The sequence below is a fragment of the Marmota monax genome, unplaced genomic scaffold, assembly GCF_021218885.2.
Source record: "Marmota monax isolate L192 unplaced genomic scaffold, Marmota_monax_Labrador192_F-V1.1 WCK01_AAM20220418_F8-fsc00173, whole genome shotgun sequence".
Lineage (NCBI taxonomy): Eukaryota > Metazoa > Chordata > Mammalia > Rodentia > Sciuridae > Marmota > Marmota monax.
Window position 1 is genome coordinate 609313 of NW_026694620.1, and position 12259 is coordinate 621571.

A 12259-nucleotide genomic window follows, 5' to 3' on the forward strand; every position below is an offset into this window, starting at 1 on the left:
CCCTGGATTTGGATTTGAACCACCTTAAGTTGCATCCTGCTCATTCAGGTGATGTTAGGGGACCTAATTCAACCTCCTGTGAATGGTGACTAAAGATGAGACCAAGCAGCTACCAGGCCATGATGCCACGGTAATAATTGACCATTTTTTGCATTATGTGTCATGTACTGCTCACACAAAAACCTTTTATAAAATTGCTCTGGAATGAAGGATGGGAAACTAGGATGTAAGGAACATTGAGTACCACTTGCTCCTTCTCAATCCATTGAAGCTTCCTTTGGCTCAATCCATAAATAGATAAATAGTTTTTTTTGTTTGTTTCTTTGGGTTTTTTGTTTGTTTGTTTGTTTGCTGGCCCTTGAGGGTGGGTTAAAAAATGGGGGAAAAAAGGACTCCTTACACACTTATTCCTCTAATTAACTTAAACTCCATTTGAAACAAAAACTTACAGGTTACTTCCTTATTGCCTACATTTCTGGACACAATTAAGAGTGATAAAATTTAAATAGCTCCCATCTTTTCAATCTTTCCAAAGAGTCAGAGGCAATGTGGTATGGCAGAAAGATCACTTGATCCTGCCTTACCTGGCCTCATCCTATCCAGATGGCCTCTACTACCATCCTTCCTGCCTTCATTATTAGTTGCCATATTTATAAAATGAGGAGTTTAATTTTTTCAAAGTGCCTCCCAATGTCCTGCTTACCTTATGGAGAATAGCAAAGAGTTTTCCCCATGTATCTTACTTATTAGCATATTGCCACTGGACTATGACCAGTGGCAATTGTGTCAGAAAATGAGTCTGTTTTCCTCATCCCAGATTCAGTAGTTTTTATCATGTATACAGGAGTCACTCAAATGAAATTAAATGAATGAATGGATTAAAGAATGAATATGTCCTCAATAGAAATGCATACCCTTATCTTTGGAAATTACCATATCAACAGCAATTTTTTTTATGTTTGGATTCTTCCAACATCTGACTCTGATACATGGATGTGATTTCAAGTAATTTATTTAAAGTGTGATGTCAGGACCCGCAGGCAGTGATGAAGTGAGTTAGGGGGAAAGAAGGCAGTAGAATGTCATCAAGAGCATTGCTACTGTGGGTGATCAGAGTTTGATTCAGTTGGGAAAGTATGGAAAACACTCTAGAGCACATACCATTTGAAGAGCAAGAGAGCAGACAATGTGGTATATTCAATACTGTACCACCAAGACCTAGCACAGGATCTCATGCTTGTGGAATGAATTGTAAATCTATAATAAAGGCACAACACTATGAATATTATAAGGCTCCATCACTACCCAATCAAATAATGTAGATGAAAGTATATTAAGAAGTAAAAGGTGCTCTATTAGTCTAATTTTTTGGTTATTATAACAAAATTCCAGAGACAGGTTTACTTTAAGAAAGAACGTAGATTTGTTTACTTTATAGTTTTGGAGTCTAAAAGTCCAAAATCGGACAGCCCCATTTATCTGGTCTCTAGTGAAGGTCTAATGGCAGATGACATAATGGCAAAGTACACATTTGAGTGAGAGATTCCATTGCAAGAAGGAAGCCAGAGGGAGAATTAGGGGTTTGGATTACAATCGCCATAATTTATTCTTGTGATAACTAACTCAAAGTCCCATGAGAATTACCTTAGTCCTTTCCAAGGGCCGCATCCTCAATGTCCTGAAGTTTCTTAGTAGTCACCACCCTTTAGAAGTCCCACCACCTCTCACATGACCACAATGAGATCTAATCAGCCAACACATGAATTCTTGAGAGACAAACCATATCCAAACATAGCAAATGCTACTCATAGATATGGATAAAATAGAGGAATTTGGACACCATGCCCAAAGTAACCATGCAAGATATGAGACTTCCATCTTGTATAACACCACATTTCTTTACTTAGCTTTAATATATGTGAATTTGGATGTATAATAGATGAATATTCCAAGGGAAATAATGACCAAGGTGTGACCAGGTGTTAGCATGCTCAAGAAAAGAAGGAAACAAATATTAAAGAAATAACGAAAAGCTTTAGCCTGGTGGAATGTTTCTGGTTGGGAAATATATGAAAATTTGTAACCAAGACAATTACATCTTGATAACATTGGAGAGTTAACTTGGTTACAGGTGGGTAAGGAGAAAAAAAAAGAAGTTTTTATTTTGGGCATTTACCTTAAACAATCAACTCTCAATTTTAAAATGGCAAGAAGAAAATAAGTCATAATGCTAAGGGAAGCTATGGCTCAGATGCTGTTTTGATCCTTAACAAGTTTATTTATGAAACCAGAGGCCAAAGAACAAGGCCAATATTTTCCTCAGTGATATGAAAAGAATCATTTCCTAGTTTCTTTCTCTTTTTTTTCTGACCACCAAGAATTGAATGCTTTCCATTTCCCACACCAGATTTTAAAAAGCTTCTCCATCTCTGATACCATTACAAACAAGCTAGAAGCCGATTACAAGTGGTTTAGGAGAAGGGAACATTCTGACAGACAGTAAGCTTTATACATAACAGTTTGCTGTACTAAGAGAAATTTGTGGGAAATTCGGGATGGAATTTTATGTACTTTGTGCAAAATCCAGTCTGGCTTCTTTAGATCAAGAACCAGAATTCTCCACTTGGTTTACGTGTGCTTGAGAAAACACTAAAGAAAAGTTGATGAATGGCTGTACTTCTGATGAGTGTGTCGGAGCTCCCAGTGTTACAACTCTTTAGTGAAGGAGCCCTTCCATTTTTTTCTCTCACACTCTCCACCATTTCTTCAGAGTAAAAGCCTAATGCCCTAACACCCAGTAGGCTGATTTGAGGCCACATCCAGTGTGTGGATCCAAAGATGATTCTCTGGTAAATATTTAACTGCCCCTTCTAGTGGAAAAATATAGATGTAGGGCAATTTCTGTGGTGTAAATTCCCCTAACCATGATTGATTCCAAACTACCAATGTAAAAATCACTGAATTATGAGAATAGATGTGCACTTTAGCCTCTTTGAGCCTATAGAAGCAGCTCCAATGCCCAAGGTTAGCTGTCAACACCTTGCTCTCATTATAGGCATCCTCTCCTATAATTACATCCTTTGTTCTTCTTGGAAATTTTGAACCCAGAGAGCCATTTCACCTTTCTTTGATAGTGAGCATTATTCCAGGTCATCTAGTTTGGTCCAACCTGTTGAGTTTCACTAATTGAGAATTTCAGAAAGGATTTAGTCTTCAATCCTTTTGTTCCCAGGGTGTATACCTGCATTTCTCATGTACATTTTTCTTAGATTCTCCACCCAAAACAAACAGAAACACACACACACACACACACACACACACACAATACTTAAGCTTTCAAATTTTTTCAACTAGTCTATATCAAAACATATAACACATTTTTTTAATTCTTTGAAAGATTTAAAATAGGGAAGGTTTTAATCTCTCTAAGAGAGTTTAGGTGCATATGACCTTGCTCAGATTGGGGATATGAATTAAATGGCCTTATCCATGCCCTTTCTACCTTGGTTTCGTTACTCAACTAGACAGCCACCTGCTTATAGGAACATGGGAAGTTCCATAACCTGGAGACCTTCCGTAACCATTATCTGGATATTTGTGGGTAACTCATGTGATCTCATTTCTAATATACTGGATGTAGCAGTACTTGCAGTTATTTTTCTGTAGCAAATACCACGTAATGAAGACCAACACTATAAAGGAGACTGCATTGAAAATAAGAATGATTTTAAGCAATGTCAGGTTAATAGAACTATTAACAGACAAACAAACAAAATAATTTATGGTAAAGAATGACGGGCTGTCAATGGAGCAAACTTGGGTTTTATATGGTTGGTATCACACAATGGAAGAACGTTTCCATTCTGCTTCCAATCATGTGTGTCTACCTGCAAAGGTAGAGGTTGTTTGGTTTTATTTGAGATTGTGTATAATTGCTTTGGTTTTTGACAAAGGGCAGTGCCCTTATTTATCCTCCCTATGATATTGTTCTCATTTGTTCCAGCTCAAGGTAAACAAAGGATATATTACAGAAAACACAACCAGAATCAGTAACATGCCCTACATCAAAAGCATCCCATCAATAAGACAGCCAGTAATGAAAAACTAAACTCGGAATTAACTAGTATGTTAGGAAAACTCAACCTGAAATGAATTCATCTTATCTCAAAATAATTTCCATTTGGGGTTCATTTTTATAGTAGACTGATATTTTAAAAAACATTGCCAGTTGAATGAATAGCTTCTCCTGGAAAAATTTCTTACCTCTTTAGCTGAATGAAATTTTTTCCATATTTCATTGGTGTGTTATAGTTTTACAAAACGGTGGGATTCATTGTTACACATTTGTAACATGCACACACTATAACAATATAATTTGGCCAATGTCATTCTCCAGTATTTCCCTTTTCCCTCCTGTCCTTCCTTTCCTGGGGTTGCTTTCCTCCACATTACTGATCTCCCTTTGATTTTCTGAGATTTGGCCCATCTTTCTGATCCTTTTTCCTCTCTGGCTTCCACATATGTGAGAAAAAGTAGGACCCTTGGCTTTCTGATTTTGATTTTGATGAAATCATAAGAAAAAAAAATTGTACTGGGAGAAATCAGCATGGCTGCCCATTGGTATTCAGCAGTCTGGGAAAGAATCAGATACTTACCTCAGAAATCAAATTGCCTGAACTAGGCTGGGACCCGCCTGTGCTCTTTCATCACCCACCACTCCAGAGAGCCCTGGATGCTGGTGCTGGTGCAAGGGACCGTAGAGTCCTTTGAGTTTAAAATATTTTCTTTATCATCTTTGTGTAACACTTGGCTGTCCCTCAACCTTTCTCCCGTGTTCTCAGATGTTATATAAAGATTAAATCCGATTTGTTACAGATGGGCTTATACCCTCCAGACAGTACAAAAGAAGTAATGCCTCAAATAACTTTGGAGATTGCAACTTTTAAATGGCTTTCTTATAAGAATTCTCCAAATTTCTTTATCGATTTATAAGATGTACTTAATAAGACAAAGTAAAACAGATGATTTTTTTCTCTCACACACACGCAACACACACACACACACACACACACACACACACACAAATAATACTGTTAAAATGAGACAGAGTGCCTCTATTGTTTTCTGTCACTACACTGAGCTCTGCTTGCAAATGGGAAATCCAAATGAGAGATGTAATGCCAAGAAGGGCATTTTAAGGACTAACTACTATCTGCTACAGGCATTGAAAAGGGAGGTTGAAGCTGGAAATCCCTGGGTATTCTTAAATCCCTTCAATTTGGGGTCAAGAGGATGCTAAGGACCCTGGATTCAGAAAACTGGTTATTTCTGCCAAGAATTACACATCTTGTCTGGCTCTCCTTCTTGGGGACAGTTAGGCAGACCGGTTATTTTCTGCCTGACTCTGAACTGTTTAGGCTTTTATTGCAGCATGTAAAGATTTATTGCCACCTCAGGATGCAAAAGAATGATACAGTTTCTACTGGATCAATGCATCACCAGACGGCCCTACGTTTTGCATTGCACCAACCTGAAAGGATAATGAGAAAGTCTTATCATTCAAGTTAAGGACTTTTTTTTTTTTTGGAAGAACTTTAAAATGATCTCTCAACCTCTGTTGTTTTAGAATGTGAACCAACCCAATCAGTTATAGAATGGGTTGGTCCAGACTGTTCTATGACTCTTTGGATGTCATCTTAGCTCACATTTTTTATTCCACTGTGCGGAAAACAGTATCAGGTAGGTCAAACACCTTGTTCAAAGTCAAAAGCAAAACCCCAAATGCAATCACATTGTACTTTTTCTGGCACCTATAAAATTTGAATGGGACAGGAGAGAGGGGAGCTGAAGCTCATGGACCCCTATTGCCAGGTGAGCATTTATCTTGCTCTGACCATTCTGTAGAATTTCTCAACATGAAAATCAGCTCCCCTTAGCTTCATGCTAATTTCCTCAATTCCCTCCTTCCGGGGGGGGGGGGCGAAGAAACCAAAAATACATGGTTCCTCAACTCAATTCTGAAAGTAGAAGCATAGTAAATAAAAAGAAATTTACACAATATAGTCAAGATGCTATCAAGATCTCTGGCATGAATCCTTGCAGGTAGCGCCCTCAAAGACACAAATTCTGGGATAAGATCCGAGATGAGAGAAAAATATTTTATGAGAAGTTATTCTCCTGGAAGGTGTTATTAGAAAGACGAGTTATCAGGAAACTGTTCCAGAAAGCATCAGCTTTAAGAAACGAAGATTCAAATACATTTGCAGGAGAGGGCTGCTGTTATCTACCATAACTTACAAGATCAGCATGCAGTGATTTCAAAGCAGCCTATAGCTATGATTCTCTAGGCAAATCATAATTAAATTGTAAAGCATTTAATTTTAAAACTTGATGGGCAAAATTGATGTGAGGAAATTAATTCAAAGCTTGGCTAAAGTCAAGATAGATCACATCCATCTTATACCCTTCATCAACTATGTCTGTCAATCAGTCTCAGAAGATCAGAATCATGCAGCTGCAGGAATTTTGAGCTGGCAGAGACTCCGACATTCATCTGGATGGTTTGAACTTATTCAGTGCAAAGAGACAAGGAAAATGTCATATCTGTCAATGGGGCTGCTGTTGAGCAGGGCTTGGGAATTACTGCACTAAGTTAGGGAACAAGGCAACTTTATAGAAGAGAATTAATTATGCCGTGATTCATAGTCACTGGCTGTACTATAAATACTTTTATGGAAGTGTTTTTCTTTTCCTTTTTCCTTCCCCTTTTCCAGAGAGGCTGTGTGGATGAGCATTGCTTCCAGGACTCATATAATTGCACCTAATATCATAGAATGTTAGAGCTGGTGGAATCCTCGCAGCTTGCCCAAGATCCTTCCCCCAGCATTTTACAGGTGAGGAAACTGGAGCCCACATAGTTGAAGGAAGTTTCTGGAGGTCGTAGAGTTAGTGTCTGGCAGGCTGTAAGCTGAATCTGAATCCCAGAGCAGGGCACATTCCACCACACCTTGTCATTTTCCAGTGTGGGCAAGAGAAGCGCCCTGGACAGAGCACTGTTTCCTACAATTAGACCTCAGCCCCAGAGCTCCGTGCAGCTGGAGGACCTGAAGAATTTCTCTTCCTGAAGTTCACTGGTATTTCTGATCATTACTTTAATGAGAAGGTATTTTTAGCTCTTCTTCTCCCATAAGCCTTCTTTCAACTCACTTTCAGGGCTGCCAGGTTCAAGTCTACAGGCCAGAATAACTTTTTTTTTTAACTTAGGGAATTATTTCAATAATCCTCATAGTGAATGCCTTTGATGCATTCAGCAGTGAACGGAGTGTTTTGTGGATATAGATGGGAATAATATGGAATCCCTCTTTCTAAGTTGCCAAGAGGTTATTGTTACCTGGATAGTGGTGGGCTTTGTCCAAATGATATGGGAAACAGAAAAATAAGACTTTTGCATCAGACCCTATTCAGAATCAGACAGACTCAGGTTAAAAGTGTTTCTTGACCACTCACTGGCTACAAGAACAATTTACTGAAATGCTCTGTGCCTCGATATTTTTTATAAAGCAGGAAAATATAATCTGTGCCTTTAGGGTTGTCATGAAGATTAAATAAGGCATTGCACAAAAAGCACTAGCACAGGGCACACAATAAAAAATCCAGTGAAGAGTTAGTGTTATTTATTATTTGTTTGCACACGTCTAGAAGATAGAATTATCAGAAAATGTACAAGATGAGATTGTGGATCGGAGTAGATGCAAAATTGACTGACTATTGGAAGCTCTCAATGGAGGAAGTAACTTTGAATGACAGGACAGAGATGTGGGGTCAGACATTCTGAACTGATTCAACCTTGGTCCAGCACCTAATTAGGACTAGTAAGAATGCCTGGATCTCAGGACAAGAGAAGAGGAACAAAAAGAAATGAGGTTGAAAAGGGAAGCCAGGGCTAGCATTTGAAGCTATAAAAAGTCTTTCTGTGTCTGGGAACCTTTAACACAGTTATAAAGCTATACCTTCTGTCATTTCAACACTAAGGGAATCTAATCAAATCTGGATTATCTAGCATTCCCATTATATACACACAGGGAGCAAAACCTTGGCCCTTGTATCCTCATCCTTAACCATGGGTGCTCTCAACAGGGACATCTTAAGGTTTACCAGTGTTTGGTCACTTGGGAGCCCAGGATTAAAAAGGATGCTACAAATGGTCAGAATCGAGAATTTCCAAGGAGATATGATAATTAAATTTAATATGGTGCCCCATATGGTATCCTTGACATAAAAAGGACATTGGAGAAAAACAACAACAAAAAAAATCAAGAAAAAGTATAGACTTTAGCCAGCCATAAACTGTCAATACCGACTTGTTAATTATGATGAGATGTTAAGAATAAGGTAACTGAGTGCAAGGTACCTAGGGACCCTTTGTAGTACTTTCACAATTTTTCTGTAAATCTTGAATAATTCTAAAATAATATTTTTTTAAAGAAAAGATATAGCATTAAAAAGGGAAAAATATTCCTGGACAGCTTTATGGTTATTAATGCTAGTCTTGTGTATACTTACTAACGGAAGCATTAGGAAGTATTCTCTAAATGGTTCCATTTTAAGTGAGGAGCATTTTTAACATGGAGAAGACACATAAAAAATATTTTTAAACCTACCTCACCGTAGCAAACTCTTGGAATGCTCTCTTTATACTTTTCTTCAGAGGATTCTTTTATTTAACTGCTCCTAATCACATCCAGTTGTGTTGGCCCTATCAAGTGGCTTTTAATGTCCTTGTAGTAAACAGAGCTGCAAGGAGATCACAGTGGGTACAGGGCACTGAGAGGAGGTGAAGGTTGTAAAGAGAGCTGCTCATATTCATGGGCCATTGGGACAGAGCTGTGGGCCAGGGGACAGAGAAAGGAACATCAAGAGGGAAAACACAATCACATGAGATCAGTGGTTCTCCATCTGGGTCACTGCCCAACCCTTGGGGATATTTGGCAATGTCTTGGAGACATTTTTGGTTGTTATGACTTAGGGAGTCAAGGGAAGGTGAAACTGCTACGGGCATCTCATAGTTAGTGGCCTGATTTAGTCAGCCTTTTCATTGCAGTGACCAAAATGTCTGATAAGGACAACATAGAGGAGGAAAATTTTATTGGCTTCAGAAGCCAGTCCATAGACAGCCGACTACATGGCTGCGGGCCCAAGGTGAAGCTGAACATCATGGTGGAAGGGTACGGTGCAGGAAAGCAGCCAAAGACGTGGCAACAAGGAATCAGAGAGAACTCTGCTCACAAGGGATAAAATGTAAACCCCCAAGGTAAGGCCCCCAAGATCTATCTCCTCTAGCCATGCCCTATGTGCCTTCTGTTACCATCCACAGAATCTATACCAGGATACTATTGTACTGATTAGGTTAAGGTTCTCATCATCCAGTCATTTCACCTCTAAACTTTTTTGCATTGTCTCATGCATAAGCTTTTGGGGAACACCTCATATCTTTTTTTTTAATTTTTTATTGTTGGCTGTTCAAAACATTACATAGTTCTTGATATATCATATTTCACACTTTGATTCAAGTGGGTTATGAGCTCCCATTTTTACCCCATATACAGATTGCAGAATCACATCAGTTACACATCCATTGATTTACATATTGCCATACTAGTGTCTGTTGTGTTCTGCTGCCTTTCCTATCCTCTACTATCCCCCCTCCCCTCCCCTCCCCTCCCCTCTTCTCTCTCTGCCCCCTCTACTGACATTCATTTGTCCCCCTTGTATTATTTTTCCCTTTCCCCTCACTTCCTCTTGTATATACTTTTGTATAACTCTGAGGGTCTCCTTCCATTTCCATGCAATTTCCCTTCTCTCTCCCTTTCCATCCCACCTCTCATCCCTGTTTAATGTTAATCTTCTTCTCATGCTCTTCGACCCTACTCTGTTCTTAGTTACTCTCCTTATATCAAAGAAGACATTTGGCATTTGTTTTTTAGGGATTGGCTAGCTTCACTTAGCATAATCTGCTCTAATGCCATCCATTTCCCTGTAAATTCTATGATTTTGTCATTTTTTAATGAAGAGTAATACTCCATTGTGTATAAATGCCACATTTTTTTTTATCCATTCATCTATTGAAGGGCATCTAGGTTGGTTCCACAGTCTTGCTATTGTGAATTGTGCTGCTATGAACATTAATGTAGCAGTGTCCCTGTAGCATGCTCTTTTTAGGTCTTTAGGGAATAGACCGAGAAGGGGAATAGCTGGGTCAAATGGTGGCTCCATTCCCAGCTTTCCAAGAAATCTCCATACTGCTTTCCAAATTGGCTGCACCAATTTGCAGTCCCACCAGCAATGTGCAAGTGTACCCTTTTCCCCACATCCTCGCCAGCACTTGTTGTTGTTTGACTTCATAATGGCTGCCAATCTAACTGGAGTGAGATGGTATCTTAGAGTGGTTTTGATTTGCATTTCTCTGACTGCTAGAGATGGTGAGCATTTTTTCATGTACTTGTTGATTGATTGTATGTCCTCCTCTGAGAAGTGTCTGTTCAGGTCCTTGGCCCATTTGTTGATTGGGTTGTTTGTTCTCTTATTGTCTAATTTTTTGAGTTCTTTGTATACTCTGGATATTAGGGCTCTATCTGAAGTGTGAGGAGTAAAGATTTGTTCCCAGGATGTAGGCTCTCTATTTACCTCTCTTATTGTTTCTTTTGCTGAGAAAAAACTTTTTAGTTTGAGTAAGTCCCATTTGTTGATTCTAGTTATTAACTTTTGTGCTATGGGTGTCCTATTGAGGAATTTGGAGCCTGACCCCACAGTATGTAGATCGTAGCCAACTTTTTCTTCTATCAGACGGCGTGTCTCTGATTTGATATCAAGCTCCTTGATCCATTTTGAATTAACTTTTGTGCATGGCGAGAGAAAGGGATTCAGTTTCATTTTGTTGCATATGGATTTCCAGTTTTCCCAGCACCATTTGTTGAAGATGCTATCCTTCCTCCATTGCATGCTTTTAGCCCCTTTATCAAATATAAGGTAGTTGTAGTTTTGTGGATTGGTTTCTGTGTCCTCTATTCTGTACCATTGGTCCACCCGCCTGTTTTGGTACCAGTACCATGCTGTTTTTGTTACTATTGCTCTGTAGTATAGTTTGAAGTCTGGTATCGCTATACCGCCTGATTCACACTTCCTGCTTAGCATTGTTTTTGCTATTCTGGGTCGTTTATTTTTCCATATGAATTTCATGATTGCTTTCTCTATTTCTACAAGAAATGCCGTTGGGATTTTGATTGGCATTGCATTAAACCTATAGAGAACATTTGGTAATATCGCCATTTTGATGATGTTAGTTCTGCCTATCCATGAACAGGGTATATTTTTCCATCTTCTAAGATCTTCTTCTATTTCTCTCTTTAGGGTTCTGTAGTTTTCATTGTATAAGTCTTTCACCTCTTTTGTTAGGTTGATTCCCAAGTATTTTATTTTTTTTGAAGATATTGTGAATGGAGTGGTTGTCCTCATTTCCATTTCAGAGGATTTGTCGCTGATATACAGGAATGCCTTTGATTTATGCGTGTTGATTTTATATCCTGCCACTTTGCTGAATTCATTTATTAGCTCTAATAGTTTCTTTGTAGACCCTTTTGGGTCTGCTAGGTATAGAATCATGTCATCTGCAAATAGTGATAATTTAAGTTCTTCTTTTCCTATTTTGATGCCTTTAATTTCTTTCGTCTGTCTAATTGCTCTGGCCAGTGTTTCGAGAACTATGTTGAACAGAAGTGGTGAGAGAGGGCATCCCTGTCTTGTTCCAGATTTTAGAGGGAATGCCTTCAATTTTTCTCCATTCAGAATGATGCTAGCCTGAGGCTTAGCATAGATTGCTTTTACAATATTGAGGTATGTTCCTGTTATCCCTAGTTTTTCTAGAGTTTTGAACATAAAGGGATGCTGTACTTTGTCGAATGCTTTTTCTGCATCTATCGAGATGATCATATGGTTCTTATTTTTAAGTCTATTGATATGGTGAATAACATTTATTGATTTCCGTATATTGAACCAGCCTTGCATCCCAGGGATGAATCCTACTTGATCATGGTGCACAATTTTTTTGATATGTTTTTGTATCCGATTCGCCAGAATTTTATTGAGGATTTTTGCATCTAGGTTCATTAGAGATATTGGTCTGTAGTTTTCTTTCTTTGAAGTGTCTTTGTCAGGTTTAGGTATCATGGTGATGTTGGCCTCGTAGAATGAATTTGGAAGTTCT